We start from the raw sequence: 24,454 nt of genomic DNA, 5'->3' as shown, positions 1-24,454 counted from the left end.
TCATTTGCAGCAACATGGATGGACTTAGAAAAAATTATATTAAGTGATATAAGTCAGGTACAGAAGGAGAAATACCACATGTTCTCACTTACTTGTGGGAGTTAAAAATAAATAAATACACAAACAAATGGGGGGCAGGAAGAAGACACAACAATCACAATTCCTTGAAGTTGTTAAGACAAGCGAACAGATATGATGTAGTGGGGGGCTGAGAGGAGGGGGGGACAGAGGGATGGGTAAAGGGACATGAAAATCAACTACAATGCATATTGAGAAGTTAAAATAAAATAAAATAATAATAATAATAATAATAAAGTAAACTAATAAATGAAATTTTAACTTAAAAAATAATTATATGACATAAAAGTCAGTTTTTCTATTTTTCTTTCTAAAATACTCATTGGTTCTATATTAGATTACCCGTGGCTAACAAGCTACACCCTCTTCCGCAGGGTGGAAGAATACAGGTCCAAGAGGACATTTCCAACCAGAGGCCCCTTCTCTTCTAGATCATGTTCCAGGTACCCAGGAACCTTGAATTCCTTTCCCAAATGGCATTAGGCATACTTATAAGTTTTGATTAAAACTTTTTTTTCTGGTTTCCTTGAGAAGACAAACTTTGCTGCTAATGTGCTACCTCTCAATCCACAAATAGCTAAGTTATTTGCAGGTGATTGAGGGGGATGTGAATGGAATTTAGGTATGTGGGTTGGCTTGTTCAAAGTCACGCAAATAAATAAATGTACCTGTCCGTATGCCTTGGGGTAGGCAGAATAGGCCTCAGTGTCCGGACTTGAATTTTTATTTGCTTGGGCCCTGCAAATGTGAATGCTTACAAATACATCTTAGTATATTTGTAGTTTCTAGAGACAGCTCTGAGTCTAATAGAATAGAGTGAAAACTCTAATTGTTCAGTGACAAACATCCTAGAGAAAAATGCAAGAAGTTAAAGGATGAGCTTAAAACTTAGTCTGAGAGATAAGGAAATACATAAATAACTAAGGTTAGTTCTGACCACAAAGAAGACCCAGAAGAATGTAACAGTTTCATTTGGAAAGATAACAAAGATTTCATTGTACACTTTAGAACAGGTTATCATTAGAGGAGAAATGGAAGATGGCAATATTTCCTAATACAAATTAAAGAGGCCCTTTAGAGAAAGAACAAGTAGTCTCTTTGGGCTGGAACGTAGAGTATATTTTGGAATAATGGTAAAGTAAAGTAAGTAGGTTGAAATTAAACATGAATAGCTTTAGATATAAAGCTTAGGAGCTAGAACTTCATTCAGCAGAAAATAGAACCTGAACATAGGAAGAAAATAATTGAGATGAAATATTTAAGATGTATTTGGTACCGGTGAGTAGGTAGGATGGTTGCTGATTATGGCCAAAATGCTAGCTGTCCATTCATAAAATGTTTCTTATGTTATATGTCCATTGCAATGTCTGACCTTTGCCAATATACAACTATGACTTTCCCCATAATCTCCTAAAATTTTCAAGTTAATTTTACTTACTACTTTGAAAAAAACAACATAATATAATGCCTAAGGCACAGATGTTAAACCTTGGACAATTTCCTTAATTTGAATTTTCTTCTATCTAAATAACCATAACAGTATGTATCACAAAGATTTTTCAAGAATTAAATGAGGCAATATATAGGAAACACTTGGTACAGTGCCTAATAGAGAGTAATCAAGTAAAAAAATAATAAATGTTATTATTACATTATAAATAGAGAAAGAAAAATAAATTTAGTAGGACATAATCTGCCATAAACTTTTTATTTCATAAATAGTGAATCAAACACATAGAAAAATATTAGTTTGTAATAAATCATAAGATCTATTCTGATGAGAACTTTTGTTTATCAGTAAGAATTTCTCTCCTGCAGTGGCAAATGAATGCTTTAACATATTGAATTTTTTTTTACTTTCTCAGTCAAAAAAAATGGAGAGAATTTCTCTCTTTTTGTTTTCTAAAAGGCTGCTATAAATAACATATTTCTTGTAATGCAGGCTTTCTCACAAGATGCAAGAGAATCTCTAGAAAAATCTTTCCTTTTGTAGATCCCTGTCTCAGAAGCCATGGTATAGGGATCTCTACAGGTGATTCCAGGTCAATTTTTCAACCAGAGAGGAGAAATATTTAGAGATCAATGTTGTCTTTAAAAAAAGGCTGATTCTAAGAGTAATAACTTCCCTGCAAGAAGTGCTGCTGCAAATGTGGTGTTAAGACCACAGTGAGACATAACAATATAAAATACAACAAAAAATAGAATAGATAATTTCTAAAGTTCATGTTTTAGACAAAGGAAGAAATATTAAACACTCGAGTTTCAATATACCATATAGGAATATATTGTCAATATAAATGATGGTGTAAAAGATTCTGATTCGACCAGTATAGTGGTAAACTCTTGGTGACATGAGGTAAACATGTTTTGCAGATATAAGGTGATGAGATAACTCCCATCTCCAGCCTCCCATATGTAAATACAAATGTGAGTAGCATGCCTATTAAGGCTTCAAAATGACTTCTGTTATTCAAACTACCAATCTTTAGTCCTTTTAGTTATGACCTCCAACTATCATTGTAATTAATCTTTTTAGCATGAAACCTTATTTTCACTACCCTACTTATCAGAGTTTTTTGGGGGCAATTAACCTTGTATTAAATCAAAGTACTCATTAGAGACACACACCTTCCATCATCCATTATCATCTCACTGATTCAGTATATTTAAAGTTAAAGGAAATTATTGGAAGATGAAGGTAGGGCATAGAACAGCCTGGAAATTTCCTGGAGAAATAGCTTTAGTTTTCTGGCCTATGACCTGTGGAGCTAGGCAATAAGAATCAAACCTTAGTTATGTCTCAGTTAGTGTGGTGAGGGCCTTGGTCATGGCAACTGACACCACTGGGAATGAGATACTCCTATAGACGCCAACCACCATTGCTGCTGAGAGAATTCCTTCACTATGACTCATCGCCCACCTGAGAATAAGGTAGAAAGGTCAAGATTGGATTCCTAGCACATGCCTGTTTCCTGGTATCACTGAAGTGGGTAGAAAAATAAAGCCTGTGGACTTGCTGGACTTCTGTAATGGAAACTGAGCCCTGCCCCTTGGCAAGATTCAAAAAGACGGGAATTACTCCAACACAGAAAAGGGGCAGCCAAAAAGACAACAACATTCAGGGCAAGGACATTAACCAAATTGTTTTGTTCACACAAATACAATACACAACATTGTTATGTTTTACTTCTTTTAAAACATGGAGTCTTGCTACATGAAATGTTTTTCAAAATATTTAATTGTAAAATAACAATTGATGGCCAAAATATCTTGGTATGCAAGTTCTTACTTTTAAGTTTTTTTCTTAAAGAAATTGGTAACATTTCTGAGCATATAAAATACTTGTGTATCAACCCAATTATCTACAATAGTATATCTAATAGTCTTCTTTTGGAAACAGAAAACATTCATAATAATGGAAATAGTAATTATTTGTATTTCTATATGCCACCCATCAACTGTCAAGATATTCTTTAGTAGCTAAAGATTATTTTTAACACTGATATACAATTCTAAATAATATAGATAATATAGGTTTTAGGTTCAGTGTAGTCAGGTCTGTTAGAAACAACATAAATGAAATTTGGTAAGTGAGGTAAGAATATAAGCCCATGGATCTAATCTGTTCTCATCAACAAGACCAATTGGCATTTTGAAATTAAACAACAATGTTGTGGAAATTGTTCAAACATCAATAAAATGTGTTCTATTTATCAAATTATAAAATATTTTCTAAAATCTCAATGCTGAATGTTAGTGAGGGTGTTGGGAAATAAGACAGTTATATGTCCCTGAAAAGTTTTTAAAACCTTTCTGGGTGCCATAGGCAACATACTAAAACAGCTAGGCACTTTGAACCAGCAATGTTTCCTCATAAAATTTATTTTCAGAAAACCAAAGAGAGAAACACATGTAATTGAACAAGAATGTTCAGTGTTGTATTAGTCCATTTCTGTTGCTTATAACAAAATACCTGGAACTGTATAATTAATAAGAAAATGAAAATTTATTGCTTACAGTTTGGGAGGCTGGGAAGTCCAAAGTCCTGGAAACACTTATGGTGAGGGCCTGCTTAAGTGGTGATTTTAGTGACGAAGGGTCTCACGTGGCAAGAATGGTTGAGCAAAGAGAGAGATAGCTCCTCATGGGCTCTACTTTTAAAGCTCTCAGAACCATACCCATGACCACCATTAAACCATCAACTTATTATTCCATTTACTAAAGTGTGGTCCTCACAATCTAATCATCCCTTCAAGGACCAACTTTCAGTTACCATAATAGGATTTGCCAGCCTCTTAATACTGTCACAGTGGGGGTTAAGATGATAAGATCCTATATATAGAAAAACCTAAAGACTCTACCAAAAACCCTTAGAGCTGATAAACGATTTCAGTAAAGTTGCTGGATACAAAATCAACACTCAAAAATCAGTAACATTTTTATACTCCAACAACAAACTAGTAAGAAAAGAAATCAAGAGAACAAGCCCATTTAAAATAGTCATCAAAAAAATACAATACCTAGGACTCAATTTAACCAAGGAGATCTCTACAAGAACTACAAATCACTGTTGAAAGAAATTAAAGAGGACACAAAAAGATGAAAAGACATTCTGTGCTCTTGGATTGAAAGAATTAACATTGTGAAAATGTCCATACTACCCAAAGGGATCTGCAGGTTCAATGCAATCCCTGTCAAAATACCAGTGATGTTCTTCACAGAAATAGAAAAAAACAACCCTAATATTCATGTGGAACAATAAAAGATCATGAATAGACAAAGCATTCTTGAGCAAAAAGTAAATAAATAAATAAAGCCAGAGGTATAACATTTTCAGACTTCAAGCTATATTATACAGTTATAGTAACCAAAACAGCATGGTACTGGCATAAAAACAAATACTTGGACCAATGGAACATAATACAGAACCCAGAAATCAACCCATAAACTTAAAGGCAACTCTCCCTTGAAAAAGGCACCAAAAACATACATGGGGGACAAGTCTGCCTCTTCAATAAATGGTGCTGGGAAAATTGGAAATCCATAAGTAGAAAAATGAAACTAGACCCATATCTCTCACCATATACCAAAATCAGCTCAAAATGGATTAAAGACTTAAATATAAGACCTGAAACTATAAAATTCCTAAAAAAGAATATAGAATATAGGACTGGGCAAAGACTATGAATATGACCCCAAAAGCATAGGCAACAAAAGAAAAAATAAACAAATGAAATTATAACAAACTAAAAAGGTTCTGCACATCAAAAGAAACAAGTAACAGAGCAAAAAGACAACCTAGTGAATGGGAGAGAATATTTGCAAACTATGCATCTGACAAGTGATTAATATCCACTGTATTCCAACTCTAACAACTCAACAGTAAGAAAACAAGTAACCCAATTAAAAAACGGGCAAAGGAGCCGAACAGACATTTCTCATGTGAAGATATACAAATTGCCAACAGACACATGAAAAAATGCTCAACATCACTCAGCCCACCATAAAAAGGAATGAAATTCTGCTATTCACAGCAACATGGATGAACTTGGAGAAAATTATGTTAAATGAAATAAACCAGACATAGAAAGAGAAATACCACGTCCTCACTCATAAGGAGAAGCTAAAAGGAAGGAAGGAAGGAAGGAAAGATCACAATAATACAATAAACTTTCAAGAAAAAAAAAAAGAACAGAACTGCAGTTATTAGAGGTGGGAAAGGCGAGGGGGAGGAGAGTTGGCAAGAAACCAGCTAAGGGTCGTAACGATTGATTACGTTTTTGCACACACGACTATACTAATTACCCTGATTTGATCACCACATATTGTACACATGTAGTGATAGTCGATTCTGTACCCCCAAAATATATATAATCAATTATCTTTCAATTATCTTTCTTGCTTTTTACCAAGTACATTTTAATACAGAGGGGAGAAAAATGTGAAAAATTTTTCTATGAGATCAGTGTTTTAGTGTATGGACAAAACAACAGAGAAGACTTAAATAAGCCTAGAGTAATCAAGGAGGGCTGGAGAGTGGAGACTTTCGAGTTAGTCTTTATTTTAGGAGCCACCTAAAATATACTTACAGTGTATGCCTATGCCATACTGAGAACAAGAGAAGTCATAGACATAGCAGCAGCTTCTAGAAACTATTGGAATATCAATACAATTACTTTACCAAAAAAGATTGACATCTTCTTCCGGTATCCTTCACTGAGCATGGAGCACTAAGCACGGTTCTCCCAAAGGACTTTATATATAGTCATTAATTTTTTTCTATTTATGTAAAAGTCCGCTTCAAGTCTGTGTCAGGTGTAAGCAAGAATTCCCACGCATATGCTTCCATTCGTGCTAAAGATATCTGGGCCAGTACCTAAGAGGAGTACCCAAGGGTGGAAGCACTTTTATTAACGCTGTGTGCCAAACATTACAAACATTATTTTCTGCTGTGCAAATTAATCTCCAGTACACTCGTAAAAAATTACCCATCGCAAGCACCAATTTCTGTTTTTAATACTAGGAAGATACTCTGAATTTGTGCTGCTTAGAATTAGTCACCTCTAATCATTTACTGAATATACCAGCAAATAAAGAGAATTTGGAGACAGAGACTTATTCGTGGTCTTACTTAGCATTTGGCAACTGAATGAAAGGAAAAAAAAAATCCTGAAACAAATATTTAAGTGGAAAAATGATTTATGTTCTTTAGAAAATAACTGCTAGGATGCTTCTAAATTGTGTAGAAGAAATAAATAACATCAGACATCATCACATCTTCCCTTTTCCATACAACGGTCTTATGCTATATAATAGTAATTTCCTCACTGTCTCTGATGCGGATTGATGTTCTGAACCAGCTCATAGTGCTTGCTCTTGCTCTTCACGTACGCAGGCATTTACATATTGACCTAAATCCTCCCACATGCTGTTCAGAAAGAAAAAAAAAAAAAAAAGCATTTTTTTTCTTTTTTTTCTGTGTCCCCGATCTCATTTTCCCAGATGGTAATAAAATTGAGTTCAAGCTGGCCTAGCACCTGTGTGAAGAGCTAGGTTTTTTTTCCCTCTTCGCACAATTTATTTTTCTGATGAAAGTTCTGTTAATTTAAAGAAGCAGTATCTGTACAAATAAAGAAAAATAATATAAAAATTGAATAATGAAATGACTGAAAAATCCACATCTTAGTTTTTCTCTCTGAAATTGTTTTGGAAGAGCAATGGAAATAACAAACACATGATTAAATTATTCTATTAAAGGAGGCATAGTCTATAACATCTGATGGCTGCATATATTATGTAATGGGATAGGAAATCAGTCCGTAAGAGTGAGTCTTGGAATCTAAAATAATAGCAATGATTTTTAGCTTTGATTTGTTTTATTTCTAGTGTACTACTTGTTCCTAGTCAGCAAAGAAAACTTTATATCTATATGATAAACAGTCAATACTCAGAAAATGTTTTGAATGAATTGAAGAGAAGGAATGAGTTAGTTAATTAATAAAAAAGACAAATGGATTATCAGGGACCTTCTCTCTCTCTCTCTCTCTCTCTCTCTCTCTCTCTCTCTCTTTTTTTTTTTTTTGATGTACCAGATCTTAAAATAGATATTCAGTGAATCTCTATGGAGAAGGGGGAAGCCCAGTAACAGCTGTGCTATCATTTTTTGGAGGAGAGCAATAGTGAAAAAATTGAAGGCCTTCGTTCTATAACAAGGATTAGTTAGAGAATGTGACTCAGCTCTCTGGCAGGAAATTTAGAATTAAAAAGAGAGAAGGAAAGAAAGGACAGAAGGAAGAAAGATGGAAGGAAGGGGAAGACGGAAAGAGAGAGAGAGAGAGGGAGGCAGGGAGTAGCTATGGGAGACTTCCATGAATGAAGAGTTCTGTAACAGAAAAGTTTTTGAAAAATGGTAAAGACAGAATTAAGTTCTAGCATTGATATGACTATGATAATTGAAATGAGATAAAGTTTATATTTATTATATTTGTTGTTTAAATTAAAATGAATGAGGAAATAAATATTTGATAATAATAACCTGGACCTCTGAAATGAATAAGAAATACAGAAAATAACTCTCTAATCATATTTTACAGGGAAAAGAAAAATGAATAAATAAATATATCGTGCTTTCATCTTGTAATGTTGAAATCACGTTGTCATAGATGCTGAAGAGGCCTTATAATTTTGACTATGACTCAAAATGTATGGCAATGAGATACCAGGAACTCAACATCCCAAACTGAACTGCCAGCAATTGGATTAAACTACTGCAAACTGACCCTACTACCACTTGCTACCATTTAGCCTCTTCTCTGTTTCCAAAGGAGGGTGGTCAGGAAGGAAAGGAGACGAATGACGGTAGAAGTCAAAGGACCCCAACTTATGTGCAGAGCTATCATGTTGAGAAACAACTTCTACAGGTGCCCAAGTTAAAGAGGTGGATGACAATTCAAGAAAACCACTCAGAAAATGCAGGGGTGCCTACAAAAGGTAGAGCACCAGCTGGCTGCTTCAACAGCAGACTTGCTGATACATCTGTCACCTTCCTCAGCATGGGAGATGGGTGTTAGAGTCAGATGACAGGGGTCAGCCAAGGAATGGAGTTATAGTGCCTGTCTCTTCTGTAGTTGGATATTGGAAGATTCTTAAAAACAGATGTATTTCTCTTTATTTTAAATGATGTCAGAAATAAGCATATGATTTTCTATACTCAAACAAAACCAACTAAACATTAATATAGAAAAACTAAAAAGACTAATCTTTATTGGTCCAAATAAAGAAAATATCTTTTTAAATATAAAAAATAGCTTATTTTTAATCCTTATTTCTCGTTTATAATCTATTATTTTTTAATAAAATACTTTTAATAAGCCCAATCGGAAAATTGCTGACTTAACGACTATTCAAACTAAGAGGAAATGTGCATGTTTATTTTTAATAAAATTGTTTGTATAAATATTTAATTTAGTAGTATCAAAACATTGTATATTCCAGTACCGTAGGGTAAGTTAACATTAAGTCTTGTGAAAAGGCAATTTAGGCTTTTGTAGATTCTTCTAATTGATATGTAAATCAAAGTTTAAGAGACAGTTAGTACATCAGAATTCAGTTTTTTAAAAAATGTACACACAGCCTGTGTCTCGTGGAGTTGAGAGTTCAGAGTGTGGTTAGTGGTATGCTAGAGGAAGTGCAGAGCTATAGAATTGAACACAACAAAAAAAAGACAGTCAGTAAATAACTACACATACACACATATAAAGTACAGTTATGTAGTTCAATTATTTTTTACAGGGTAATTGTTTGACATGGTTAAAACCAAACAATTGTACCCATTGGATAATTCTTTAGCACACATTAGGTGTAAGAGAATGAATAGTTTCTGTTTAAATAAGTGCTGAGAAAGACTTACTTGTTTCTTACACGTATCTTTCTTTTTATTTTCTTGAATAAGTAAACATGAACAACCAATTCAGCTCAACAAACATTTGATGCACTGTTTCTAACCTCAAGGTGCTTTCATATCTATAGGGACACTGTACAAAATGTAGGACAAGATTCATATTTCAGTTTTTAGGGACATAGCATTTGAGCTAGGATAGGCCCTTAGAGGCTAGTAAAGGGATAGCAAGAAACACAACTTCGATGGCTTAGGAATGTTTGCATTCTGTGATAGGTACTTTATATGTGGCATATTGGTTCATCTCAATAGCTCTGCAAATTAAGCATTATCTTAGTCCTTTTGCATGGCAAGGAAATGGCCCTAATGAATTAAATAATTTTCCCCAACTCATTTCATTAGGACTTAACAATCTCTTTTTCTAGGGTTACTTTCACTCTGCCTCTCTAGTTTCTAAAAGAAAGTAGGGTCATTAAGATAAGCCAGGTGGGTTCTCCCTTCTCCCTCCCTGTCTACAGCTCTGTCTGCGATATGGCTGATTTTTCAGAACACATGAAAAACCCTTGCAGGGGGGAATAATGGCAGCTGAATTTTTTACTTATTAAAATAAAAATTTTAGTTTGAGGAAAACCAGGAGTAATGGTAAGAACTGTTAATATGGAAAGAGAAAAAAAGATAATGAACTTCATAAAATGTTTGAACTGGTATGGTAAATGAAAGCCTGTGGAAGCATGAATACAAACATGACTGCAGATAAAGTAATCATAAATTTAAATAGAATAACAATGATGATTTAATCACTACATCCTCTTAAGGTCAACAGAGCATAATTACTCTGATCACAGGCTTGCTAATCTTTCATGAATAGAAAAAAATAACTATATTTACACATTTTGATGGCATTGGTTGACGCAGGAATAAATCTGGCTCACTCTTCTCAAATGATATAAACATACTAGGGTTCCTTAGAGAATGGATACTCCTTTAAGTACAAATCAAAAGGATTTATGCCTTATGAGTGGACTTTCCCTTGTCTCCCATTCAATTCAACCATGAACACACATACTAATGAGCAGCTGAATTAACAGCCATCTGGGTAATAAATGCTCAATTGTGACCTTTAATTGTGTCATAGAAGCCAAAGAGAGAATGCAAGGTAAATTTTTCTCAGCCAGTTATTTTTATTATTGTTATACATTTCAGGCATTCAATTATTCATTCATTTTAAAAAACGATTTAGAAATGGAATGGACCTTTAAGATAATTTAATCAAGCCTACTAATCTAAAATTTAAAGAACATTTTAAATTGTAAGTTGATGACCAGTATAGACACTGAAAAATCAGGGTGATATAGTTTTAAAGACCACTCTAATTAAATGCTGAGCTCTTTGATGTGATACCATCTGCAGGCTCAGCCATAGATTCTGCTGGTCTCCAAAGGAGGGTGAACCATTTGACACTGAAAGTGCTTCCTTCTGTTGGAAGAACGGAGATGTTTACTGGCAGACCTAGCAACTGTGCCTCAGAAACCAATGTAAAGGGGACTCCCTTTGTTCAGAGACAACTCAAATTCTGGGTCTCACATGGAAAAAAAATGGGAAGTGCTAATAATGAACTCACAGATATATATTTGTCTCATGAGCATATATATATTTGCTTGTGAGCATGTGTGTGTGTATGTGTATGTGAATATAATATATTCCTTTGTTGTTTCCAAAGTAACAAAGAATCACCCTCTAGGCAAAGATAGCCTTAAATTTTGTCCTTTACCTGCACAAGGTAAAAAGACTGTTGAAAGATTTTGCACTCTAATTATACAATGCAAATTCCTACACAGGCTTGATGGATCATACAGCAAATTAGGACTCTTTAGTCAGGAATAATTTAGTATGTATAGGCAATGGGCTAAGACTATAGGAGCTACACAGATAAACAATAAACTGTTTCTTTTTGCACAGTATAAAATGATTATAATAGAGTGATGATGATGTACATAAGCCATGTTTCCTTATTTTTTTTTTCTGGAACAAAGTGTTAATATGTAAATACAAAATAAAACACATTGAGAGTCTGGACATAATACTTTCTATGACCATCTGGACACATTTATACAAATCCATTCACACTAGATGATAAATTGCCTTATTAAGGGACCATAGGAATTATTTTGTTTTCTTTGTTTTATATTCTGCATTTCTATGACTTTTAAACAGCATATTTAATAAAGGAAATGCTCCTTCTAAGCAGAAAGAATTCAAAGAATTAATAGATATGTGTCTGTGTATTTTTAAATATGTGCAGATAATTTTTTATATAAATATATTCTTTAAAACATATTTTAATATTTGAGCTCATTTAACATAGTTTATATGTTAAACATTAATTCAATTTTTGCTCTTAAGTGTACTGAGTTACTCTTACCTTTCAAAAACAGACAGTATAAAAAATAAATTCTAGTATTTAGAAAGAAAGGAAAGGTGAGGAAGAAGAGAAATATCATAAAGAGGTGGAAAATAATCACACATGAGGAAGAGTCCAAGAGGAGGAGAAAGAATAAGAAACAAGAGAAGAGATGGAGAACAGGAAGGAAGAGAGAGAGTAGGAAGAATGTAAATCAAGAGGAGAAACAACAGAAGAAAATAGGAAGTAATAAGCAAGAGAGGAGGAGGAAGGGACGGGGGAAGAATGGATGGAGGGGAGAGAACAGAGCAGGAACAGAGAAGGAATGCTTGGTGGAATCAGTGAAAAAGAAGAGAAGAGATGGAAAGAAAGAAGGGAAAAAAAGATAAAAGTATAAAAGGGGAAAGGGATATAAAATGATGCCATAAAAAGACAAAATCCATGAAGTGGAAGGCCTGATAGCTCTGAATGTCCAGGTGGACAGATAACCTTTTCCCATTAGATCAAGGAAATGTAACAAACTCTTGAAAGTCTCTAAGAAATCTAGATTTGAAGTCAAAAGTAAATCAGCCTTAAATTATCTAACACTATTCTTATGGCACATATAACATTTGAAAATCACTGCAAATTATAAACAAATAATTTTTAGTTTGGTTTTGATGCTGAAATATTTTCATCAGTATGTAATACCAGGTCACTAATGAAAACCACATGTTGAAATTTTAAAGCTAGAAAAACTGCCATTTGCTAGGACAAAAAAAAAAAAAAAAAGGAATTAAAGTCGATTACGTTTTGTTTAGGTAGAGATAATTGAATAAACTCATTTAATTCTCCAAATGTAAGAGAAGCACCCACCTATTCTTCTAGTGAAAAGTGTAAAAGAACATATCTGGATTGTCAAGGTTTAAGTGAAAGATTCTGTTGAGAGATTGAGGTGACTGAGAAATCTATTTGCATGTTCAAATTTACATATTGGTGAAGTGATTTGCTTGGAGGAGTCTGACACATTGACCTTGGAAGTTCAAAGCTATGAACACATACGTTTCTGATGAACAGAGGTGACTTCAAACAAAAACAGATTATAGTAAAGAAAAAATGGAATTGGAGGATCCTTAAATGACAAGGGAAGGAATGTTTGAGCTCGGGCCCAAGTCCCAATACCAGAGGCCCTAGTCTCTAGCCCTTCAGAGAAGAGTCAAATTTTGTGTGGAGATATGGCTGATGACAGAATGCTTCCTCATGAGCACCCTTGCCTCGAGGAAAATGGCTACCTTAAGGTATCTTGAGATAGCTGACTCCTACGAATTAGAAGTGGTGGCAGTATAAACATGGGGTATCTCTGAGTGATCATGACCAAGGCACCAGTGCCAGGCCCGCTGATGAAACACCAGCCAGGGACACATGGAGAGGGCCAACACATGGAGAGGGCCAACACATTTCAGAGAACTAGAAAGCATCACTGACACTGCCAAAGCTCCCCTTCCAGTAAAGGATCACAAAAACCACACACAGATGCTGTCAAAACCGCAAGACCTTAATCTTAGGTAGCACCAGGCCTGATTAACTCATGCTGGAAGAGGTGGTAAAGAGACATATGAGAAGGTAGAGAAAAGTGTTAGAAAGCAGACTAGTTTACAGAAGACATAGCAGATTGCAGAGGGCTTGGGAGACATGGGAGGGGAACGAAGGAATGCAGGGTTGGGCTGGGCTGAGAATTGTAAGACAACGTAAGGATGAGCACTCAGTAGATGGTAGATGATCACAGAGCTCTATACCCAGGCCTTTTAATCTGTCCCAGAATAAGTTCCAGGCAAGCAGAAAGTTTAGGAAGAACAATTTTGGTGTAAGCCTGGGCTTCCTGAAAATTTGGCAGTTTATGCATGTGCCTTAATATTTTGAGTATAGAAAACATGACTTTAATCATGTGTTAGTGAAACCTGGACAGGTGGGTTACATTTCCATGTATACATATGAATATCAAGTAACTCTTTGTATTAATAATTTTTTGCCTTCAAGTCTATTTTTGATATTATTAGTTTTAGAATTTCCTAAATATTAGAATTGAATTCAAACTCTTTGTGTCATTTTATGTATTTTGTAAATAGCATATGACTAGATTTTAAATTTTTATTCAATCTGTCATTTCTAAACCCACAATAACTACATAGTAGATTAAATTAAAGAAAATATTCTCTTTACAGTAACAACTAAAAGGATCAAATAATCTCAAATACACTTACCAAAAAATGTGCAATATCTATATAAAGAAAACATATCTATTAGAGGTCATATAAGAGACCTAACACCAACCAAGTTTCTGGATATAAAACATGAATTGTCTTAGAATTATTCTCCAAATTGACACAATCACAATGAAGATATCTTTCTATCTATCTATAAATATATATGTTGATTATATATATGGAAAAACTAAGCTAAATTATTTTAAATTCCATGAGAAAATAATATTAAAATGCAAGAAAATAAATAAAACTTTTGTGAAAAGGAAGGAATTCCAAACATGTAATTATATAGTGCTGCTGTTGTGTGACGCTGGTGCATAAAGACAGCCTACAGACTCCAGAAACAGATCCAAATGCATATAGGAAATGGGTAACTGATAAATTTTGTATATCAAATCAGTAGGGAAAGCAGTGGTTATTTAATAATTGTTATTGGAACAATTAGGTAGCCATCCTGGAGAAAGATTAATTTAGATCCTACCTCACACCTTACTACATGGAGCCCTTCATTTCCTCAATATTAAACCTCTCCCTGTGTCACAATCCTGACATTCCCCTTGGAGCATCTGAGGCGATATCACAGTAGAGATCAGGGGAGGTCCCTGGCAAATTTGCTCTTACCCCCTCCGCGCCCACCTCCCCCAACCACTCACAGCTGTTTATCATCAGGTGTCTCATCCAGGATCTATTTTCTTCTGGACTCTTGACATCTTGTGTTATGTACCTGCCCCTTGTCTCAGAAAAATTCCCTGTGGATCAAGGTCCCTGGACAATATTTGATGTTTAGTGATATTGTCACCTTAATTATCCAGCAAACTTCTAGTTTCCATCAATGCTAACAATGCACCAATTATATGACAATCATTAAATAAGAGCTAAATGCACTAAAATTAAAGAGAGTATGTGACTGAAAGGCAAATAAATCTTTTTAAAGACGATACTTGAGGAAAATATAAAAAGGTAAGGTAAATTTGAGATATCTGCTCTTCTTTGCCCCATGACCTTTTATAAGCTGCCTCTTAGCTCAACTGAATTGTAGTTTAGCATTTTATAGCATGTGCCACACAAAGAATTAGAGATGGATTCAGAGTGTACATTTTAAGTTCAGTCAGAGAAATAAAATGAAAGAGCTTATTTAGCTCAACATATCTAATGGGATAAAGGCCTGTTAAATAGTAGAACTTTGGTTAATCTCTCCATGAATTCCCCTTCTTGTATATATTCTGGAAAGGAAATTCTTTTAGCATGCAAGTGAACAGGAAGAGATATCAAGAATAATTCACCCACTCCACCTATTGCCATATGTGTCTACTCATTCAAAGGTGAGGAATAGAAAAATCAATGGTTTCCATTAAATATGTACAATCAACTATGTTTTGATAAAATAAATAAATAAATAAATGTTTGCAACGTAGTGAGAAATGTGATTTCTGTCTATGAATAATATGGCAATTGAGATAATTAGATAGATAGATAGATAGATAGATAGATGATAGATAGATAGATAGATAGATAGATATAGATATAGATATAGATATAGATATAGATATAGATAGATAGATATAGATATAGATATATCACTTAGGTAAACAGAAAGAAAAATATTGACCTGAAATTATGAATAAAGTTTCAATTTTAGAAAGTAACTTTTAAAAAATGTTTGATGTAGGATGCATAAAAGCCCCACAAAAGAAATAGAACAAAATACACTGACCATAATGAATCAAGAACAGATTTATAAGGGCAAATAAAAATTATATTAAAATCTTGATGAGTAAATAAGTGGTTATATATTATAACAGGGGGACATGAATTAGGCTTCACTTTCTGAGGGAGGGGTATCAAAAATCTGTGGACATTTGCTAAAGTCACTGTAGTGATAAATAAATATTTGGAGGGAGATAATTTAAAGCTATACAAATATTCTGTTTCTCCTTAAAGCTGGGTGTTTCTTTTATAGTCTGAAAAAAATAAAGAAAAAGCATTCCTTAAATATAAATCTCCAAAAAGAATAAATCAGTGCATATTGTACAACACACAGTCCTAGAGGCTTCCCACTCCTATCTTTGTGTTTTCCCTAAAGGTCCCCTAGAAAAGCTAGCTATGCTGGTTTTCATGAAGTATTTGATCTTTCTCTTCTTATGTTATAGAATGCTTGCAGTATTTCCACCTGAAAAATAAAAAAAGAGAAACTATTTTCTGCTCTCCTAATCTTTTCTTTCTGGCAAAGCATCCCATTAATACTTAACAGTGAGATTTTTATATGCACAGTGCTTAAAAAGCAACTTTAGATTCCCATTTCCCCAAATCCCCTGGTATTGTTGTGCAACATACATGCACATGCACACACACACATGTGCACACACACACACCATATTGTATCTGCAGCCCTAACATAACCAACCCCCTTCTCACTCCCTTTCTTATATCCCACAGTCCTATTGAATCAGAATCTACTTAGAGAAATTTGGTAGTCTGTAGTTTTTGAAAAGTCCCCAATATGTTTCTGACATAGTCTGCAAGGGTTTGAGAATAATAAACCTAGACAATGTTGCAATTTAACCTTACAAATGAATGTATGAGAGTTAAGTGATAATGCTGAGAAATTTCTTAAAATGAAATGGCATGAATAAAGTATAATATGGAAATTCTACCTTGAACAAGTATAAGATTCTGGAAAATAAATCCTTTCAAGCACTTGTAATTATTTTTATAATATACATGAAAAGGACTATTGTAATTACTCCTGATGTTGAAAAATATGGCCTGTAAGTAATACAGGTTTTCTTAAACCTAGGAGAAGATGTAGTTTTATGTTATATTACTCTTAGATTTTCAATAGACCAGAGAAGATCTTCAAAGAAGGGATATTTAAATGGGATTCCCAGGGTTTGGCAGGTGTTCAGAAATTTGTTGTTGTTGGCAATTGTAAATACAACCTCCCCACCACTACCATGCACACATACATGCCACTCCTACTTTGCCACCTAAAAGCTTCTCATCATGGTAGAGATGATATTTTAAGAGTCCTCAGGGGACGGAACAGAATCCTACTTTACAAATTACTTTCACTTTTGACAAGGTATCATTTTACCAACCAGAAATGAAAAATGTGGTTCCCAGACAACAGCACAGTAGTTATTCAAAAGGATATTGTGTAATTTTGGTTTTGAATTTGCATAAAAATGAAATGCAGACCAGCATGCAATTCTCAAAAGATCCCTAATCATTTCTTTGTTCAGTATCTCTTTTGACAAGAATATTCTGTGTTCATAACAAACTTAATTGTTTGCTGGATCAGTGTTATTTATGAGTTCCACACTCATAAATATTATGAAATTATATAAACACTTTGATATTCATCATTTGGTGACTCGATGTGAAATAAAGTATCCAGTTTAGCCATCCAGTTTTTGTATTTGTTTAAATTTTGTAAAAAGTTGAAATTCACAAAAAGAAAGCCAAGGTATTCTACATTCAACATGAGTTTTTAAAGATGTGTTAGCAATCATTAACTCTACATAATTTAACACAAATAGAATGATTATTGAAACTAACCTAGTGTTCATGCAACAGTCTAGTATATGATTTTAAAAAAGCTAATAAAAGTAAAAATACTACAATGTAGCAACAGCCATATTTGCAAGGCTCTCTTGCCAGGCTAACTGCTGAAATTTTATTAAACATGACAAGGAAGAAAGTATTCAATATTAGACTCAACCAAACAGTGTCACATTCCAGGTTTGGGGATAAATGAAATAGTCATAAATAGGATACGGATGATGAATCTAAACTTGCTATTTCAAGAACAAAACTCAGTTTGTATGGAAGGAATTGGACATCGTGTTACTAAAGGAGAGAAGATATCCAAATTGAATGGAATTTGTATGTGACTAATCAAAGAACAGAAAGTATTTCTGGGATAAGGTATTATCCAGCTACCATATTGCTAGGCAAGCATCACGCCTAAGCAGAGCTATGCAGTAAACTGGCTCTCCTGAGGGGCACAAAAAAAAATTTTTTTAAAAAGGAAAAAGAAACTGATTTGTAGCATTTGCTAAATTGTAAGTACTGTCAGTAAGGCCAGTTCTAAGCTACTAATGTGATGCCATTGAACATGAGGTTGTGAAAAATGATACACAGAATCAGCTCTCCTGAGCTGGCATGAGCAGGCTCCAAAACACCTTTCCAAGAGTAACATTTGAGTCTACCTTATCCCAAAGTCTGAGTCTATCCTTGGCCTCTTCAGTTGGAATTCATATCCTGGAGATGATCTTAATGCTGCTTCCAATAAACCTAGCTATTTTGATCAATATTCTAACTAACCATCTGTCATCAACATACTCTCATCATCAATGTAGTTGTACTCTAAAGGTTTCACGTGGTAAATAATTTTACATATATCTGGAAAATTCAGAAGTTGAGAAGAACTGTTTTGAAATGATTTTATATCTTAGTGTAAGAGGTAAACTGAAGATGAACAAGAGGTACAGGCTCAAACAATATGATCTCAGCCCTCATTGTGTAGAACTGTCGTATGGCCTCCACTGCCTTCAGAAGTCACATTATTTGGAAATTCCTACTCACCATTATTGTACCTACCCTTATGATAGCTTGTAGCACGCAACATTATACTTTTCTATTTATTTGTATTTCTTCCCAGTGGATGGGGCTATGTTATTATCTACTACTATGTACCTAGTGTCCAGCATAGTGCCTGGCACCCAACAGATGTTCAATAAAGCTTTTAACATTTATTTCTTTTGTTAATGATCTGACTGAAAAGAAAGGAACGTTCTCAGAATTTTTCTTTTTCCTTCTGAAATTAACCAAACTCTAAAGTGCAACCATGACTTAAAGGAAGATAAATTGCCATGATTTATCACTGTTTATTGAAAAAGGTGAGAAATATTATATAGGCAAGTTATATTTTCAATTTTAGAGATGTGTCATTATTATCCTACCAGAGGGCCTTGGAATTTAATACTAAAATATGTTTTAAAAGAGCGTTTATACTGTTCTCCCTCTCTCTGATGCTTTTGTTATTATTGCTGCTGTCGTTTTGGGTGGTGATTATGTTTGTAGACTTCACTTCTTGTAAAATTTCAGTTATTATCATCATCATAATCATCATACTCTTTATATGAAGTAGGACTCTGTTATGACAATGGTTTAGTAACGAAATTTTGTTTTATATCTTGGATTAAATTTGTATGTTTTATTCATTAGGTCACACCAGTCCACTCAGACTAAATTTAAATAATGTTTACCTAAACTAGTGTTGCTGAATGTAGTACAAATAAGAATGTGTGAGATGCTATAGTCATAAATTTTAAAAATAACAACATTCTAAACAAATTCGGACTATAAAACTTTAATAAAGTGAAGTATGCAAGGCCAACTACGCCAACTACAGGCTGATAGATGTGACAGGAATGAGATATTAGAGGATAGTTAGACAGGAATAGTCAGACTTTGGAACTTAGAAATTTTGCCTTCAAAAGTCTGCAAGGGAAGTTATTTTTGAAAATAAAAGTACATCACATTGAAGAGAATCAAAAAATAAATCTAGCTTCATTTACTATACCAAAGATTGAGAATTGGAATAAATACTGCTAAATTTCTTATAAAAATGTTACATTTTGCTTTAAAGAGAAATAATTCACATATTTGTGTTTAAGAACAGCTATTTATTGAGTGTCTATCATGTGCAAGGCATTGTATTATGAATTGACATTTTAAAGCTAATATTAACTATTTAGATTTACTTACTGCTTACAAGAAACTCTTAGTAAAGTTGAGAACTCAACAAAATGATATGACCTGGTAGATGCTATAAAAGTGGTAGGTATTTAATAATATATTAACACAAATTGGGAAACTATTATCTTCACTGGCTACTGAGAGCTGACAGGGCCAGGTGAAAATACACAGGTATTTGTGTTTGAATTTGAGCAACATGTAAACATTTTTCCACATGCACAAAATTGGGGGAGGGGAAAGCATAAACAGCAACTTAAAAAAAGGGGGACGCAGAAAAGTTAAATGAAAGCATCCGGTAAACAGCTGTGTGGGAAGCCAGCATGAATCACTACAGAAACAGCAAGAAATTGCATGATGTTTATGCCAGAAGGGTGCTATCTGCCACTTTAGAGAGCTGGACTTCATTTGTAGGCAGTGATTTTTAAAAAGACTGGTGATATCAAAACTGTGATTTAGGAAGATAATGGTCAGCCATGGTAAAATAAACTAAGAGAAGTTAGTTTATTAGTCACAAGACTTATGAGAGTCAGTATGAGAGTTCAGACTGTAAGAGACAGCAGTAATGATGAGGAGACAACAGAAAGAGAAGATACTTTGAAGCACCATTAAATAAGGTTCAGTAATTAGCTAGATGAAAACAGGTAATGGAGAGAAACAAATGAAGGATAACTTTAAATTTTCTACCAGGAAGAGACAAAAAATGTCAGAAAGATGAGAGAACTAGAAGGTAGGTACTAGCCATGTGGAGCTGGGAAGAATTTGGAAACTTTCGGGTCACTGGTAGCGTATGATACAGCTGCTTTGCTAAAGTAGTGGAGGCAGAGACCAAGGTTAGATGGCCTCCTAAAACGTCACAGACAGCCACACCCCTGTGCCTTCCTGTGTTCTGTCTGTAATGCAGATCCTTCTTTGCAGCTGCAACTACCTGACTGTCAAAGTCGACCTCAAATATTACTGCTTATGATGAAAATCATGGTTTACTGAGAGACAGCTATTGTGGATAGAGGGAAAATTCCAGTCTTTAAAATCAAATGATCCTGGGATCCCATCCCAGCTGAGCCATGTGGCTTTGGGTAAGTCACCTGTCTGCTTCTACCATTCCTTCTGTATTTACCTCTCAAGAAATTTGAGGGAAATAAGTTAGGTATTGCATGTGATTGACTGTTTTGTTGCAGACTCATCTACCCTTTCATAGAAGAAAAAAGAATTTCTTAAGACACTATTCTAAAGTACTTTATAGTTATTAACTCACAAGACTTTCCTATGCAGAAGAACATACCTAATATGTGGAAATTGGCTTCAGATTAAAAAAAAAAGTGTTATTTTTAGTCTCTGTTTTAATTGAAAGAGCAGAAAAAAGATATTTTCAGATTAAATCACTACTTTATTAGATATCTTGAACCCCAAATTTAAATACTGAGTCCAATGGATAAATTTGATTGTTTTGATTCTATTTTTTTGTTTTTGTTTGTTTGTTTAACTTCTTATTAGTACTGTTAGCCTTTTACAACCTTTTAAATTATAATTTCCAATCACTCAAACTATTGTGAGCATGGTAGATTCTAGACGAAATATGGTTTTTCCTAATTTAAGCAACCCCGTTTACTTAAAAAAAAAAAATTATGGAAGACACACCTTCAGAACTCTGTTTTGTTACTAAGGTAATTTAATAAGTATCTTAATTTTTTTTTCATTTTTCATTTTAAAGTATAGAGGCAATAAGACCACGATAAAGCCAGAACTAAAATGCTTGTCTTTTGAAAGTATTTTATGAGTTTTGTTATTACATTTTTGCTGTCACTCTAGGATGTACAATAAAGAGAGGAAAGTATTCCAGATGAGTTCCTCATTGAACACAAATGGTTTCCTTTGCAAATAATACATTTCAAGGCAAATATTTGAACTTTGTTTGCCCCTCATTCCTTGGCTGTGCCAGATGGGGTTAAAAAAAAAGAACAATTCTTATTCCAAATACAGCAGTACAGCCTCTAACTAATGTTTCCCAGTTGAAGTATTCATCATAGAATCTTGGGCAGAAAGCATAATGCCTGGCACATAGTAGGTCCCAATAATATTTATGAATGGATGCATCAATGAACAAGAGTATTTTTTTTTTTTTTTTTTTTTTGTCTTTTTCATGACAGGCACTCAGCCAGTGAAGTGAGTGCACTGGCCCTTCCTATATGGGATCCGAACCCGCGGCGGGAGTGTCGCGGCGCTCCCAGCGCCGCACTCTCCCGAGTGCGCCACGGGCTTGGCCCTGAACAAGAGTATTAATAAGCTTCCATAATTGGCATCTTTTTAACTGAAGTTCTTCATCGAAGAATAAACAGCCATGATGTACTCTTCTTAGACCATGTTTCCATTAAACAAAATAATTTTAAATATCAAAAATCAAAATAAGAATTCTCATCATAAAATCAATGCATTTAAAATATCCTCACATTGAAATATTAAGCCATTAAAAAATCATGTTGTAGAATAGCATTTAATGATCTTGCAAAATGTAGACATTAGATTCCTAGGCTTAAAAGCAAGTTACAAATAATCATTTCATATGTACATATGGAAATATAACTGGAAGGACACACAACAAATTATGAATGGATTTCATCTCTAGGTAACAGAATTATGAGTGATTTTAGTTTTGAAAAATAATTTGTATATTCTAAATGTTCTATAATAAACAAGCATCATTACTGTATTTATTCACTTACTCAACACGCATTTATCAGGTAGTTACTGTGTAAGAGGCAATGAAGCTATGGTCTGGAGATTCCTCAGTGAACCCAATAAATTTGATCCTTGAATTTATCATTTAAGACATTTTAAATGGTCAGATACTCTGTATACCTGCCATATTTGCAAATATCTTACACACAAGCCCACAAACAATACACTGAAAATGTTCAATGTTGAAAATGTTGGCGAGAAAATGGTGAAAATTGCTATTGAAATAAAAATTGGTACTGTGTCCTCATCATTGGAATATATTTTGGAAGTCATAAAAATATTTGTACTGTTCGACTACCTAACTGTAAAGAAAGGTCATGAGCAATAATTTAACTGAAGGAAAGATGAGTGCATAAAAATACTTATTGTGTTGCATAATGAGACACAAATACTTATTCACATAAATAGCAATTCGTACGTACTTACAGAAAATTAGAAAAAATACTTAAAAGTAGAAAGAGAGGAACAATGTTAACCCTAGTAATACCTCCCCAATACAATCTTCAAAGTATTAATTCAAGTTAGATGCAAAACATTACAAAGTAAAACATTGTTTATAATTTGGAGATTTAAATATTCCATTTTACTCCAACTTGTAATAAAATGCTTGGTATCTATATAGTAAATAATTTGTCATGGCTTTCCTATACTTGAAAAAATTTTATCTTCATTTCTTAGAGTGCAGTCAAGGCCAGACTAAAACACACCCACTCTCTAATATCATTTCCAGAAACCAGCCCCTTACCCACAACCCAAATAAACCCAACTAACACTTCTCCTCTAATACTGCCTGGCATGCCTTTTCATCAGAATGCCTGACTATGGTTATCCTGCATTTTCCACTATGTATTATTTCTGTATATCCACTTAACTGAAATCATATTCCTCCTTAAAGAACTAATTAAAATGCCAGCTTATTGGTGAAGCATTTCCAAATTTTGACAGTAAGTTTCAATTTTTCTTTTCTGTACCTTTACTCGTATTTTTCACATTTATTTTATTTTTACATTTAGCCCAGTACATATTTTTCTCTCCATTTAGGCTATCAATCTTTCAATGTAGGATCAGTGCTTTTAATGTTATATTTTTCAAAATAATAAACAAGCACAATGGCTTATTTCTCCTGGGAACATGATACATATGGATTAGACTGAATTAATTCCACTCAATATTGGTGCAAGTCTTTGTGACTGTTCTTCCTACAAGAACAAAAGAGCTCAAGAGTTGATGCAGAAATATCTGATTCCATACAATTTGAGGTGTGCTCTAAAATATTACATCCAAAAAATTACAGACTAAAAGTCAGCATCATACTTTGTTTTAATAAATTGCTATTCTTTCATGACATAATAATTTTTGTGAGTTTGTATAGGTCCTTCATTAATACAAGATGTGCGATCTACAATTTTAATTTCGTATATAACAAGCATTATTCTAAATGTCATGTCCCTGGACTCTCTTTTCTTCTATCTTTATGCTCACACTGGGGAGCACATTCAGTTCTCTGACTTAGATATCATCTAAGCCAATGAATATTTCTAGCTTTGATCTGGCTAGAATTCCAGACTCATGTATACACTATATGACACAGTCACAGTGAAGTCAAGTGAGCATTTCAAACTGTTGCCCAACACAGAATTTTAAATTCAGGATCTTGCCAAGTCCTTTATGATAGAAGTAGCTCATGTGTTCATGATGAAATCTTGTAAACAACAGAGAGGCTTCTGATATTTTCTCTCTTGTTCTGTCTCTTTCACTTCTGCCACTGTTGATGCACCTACTGATATTGTGCAAAGGGCGTTATCTTCCACTGATCCCTAGATGACTCATAAGCATCTC

The sequence above is a fragment of the Cynocephalus volans genome, chromosome 6, assembly GCF_027409185.1.
Source record: "Cynocephalus volans isolate mCynVol1 chromosome 6, mCynVol1.pri, whole genome shotgun sequence".
NCBI lineage: Eukaryota > Metazoa > Chordata > Mammalia > Dermoptera > Cynocephalidae > Cynocephalus > Cynocephalus volans.
The sequence above is the reverse complement of the archived record's forward strand: the minus strand, read 5'-3'. Positions refer to the sequence as shown.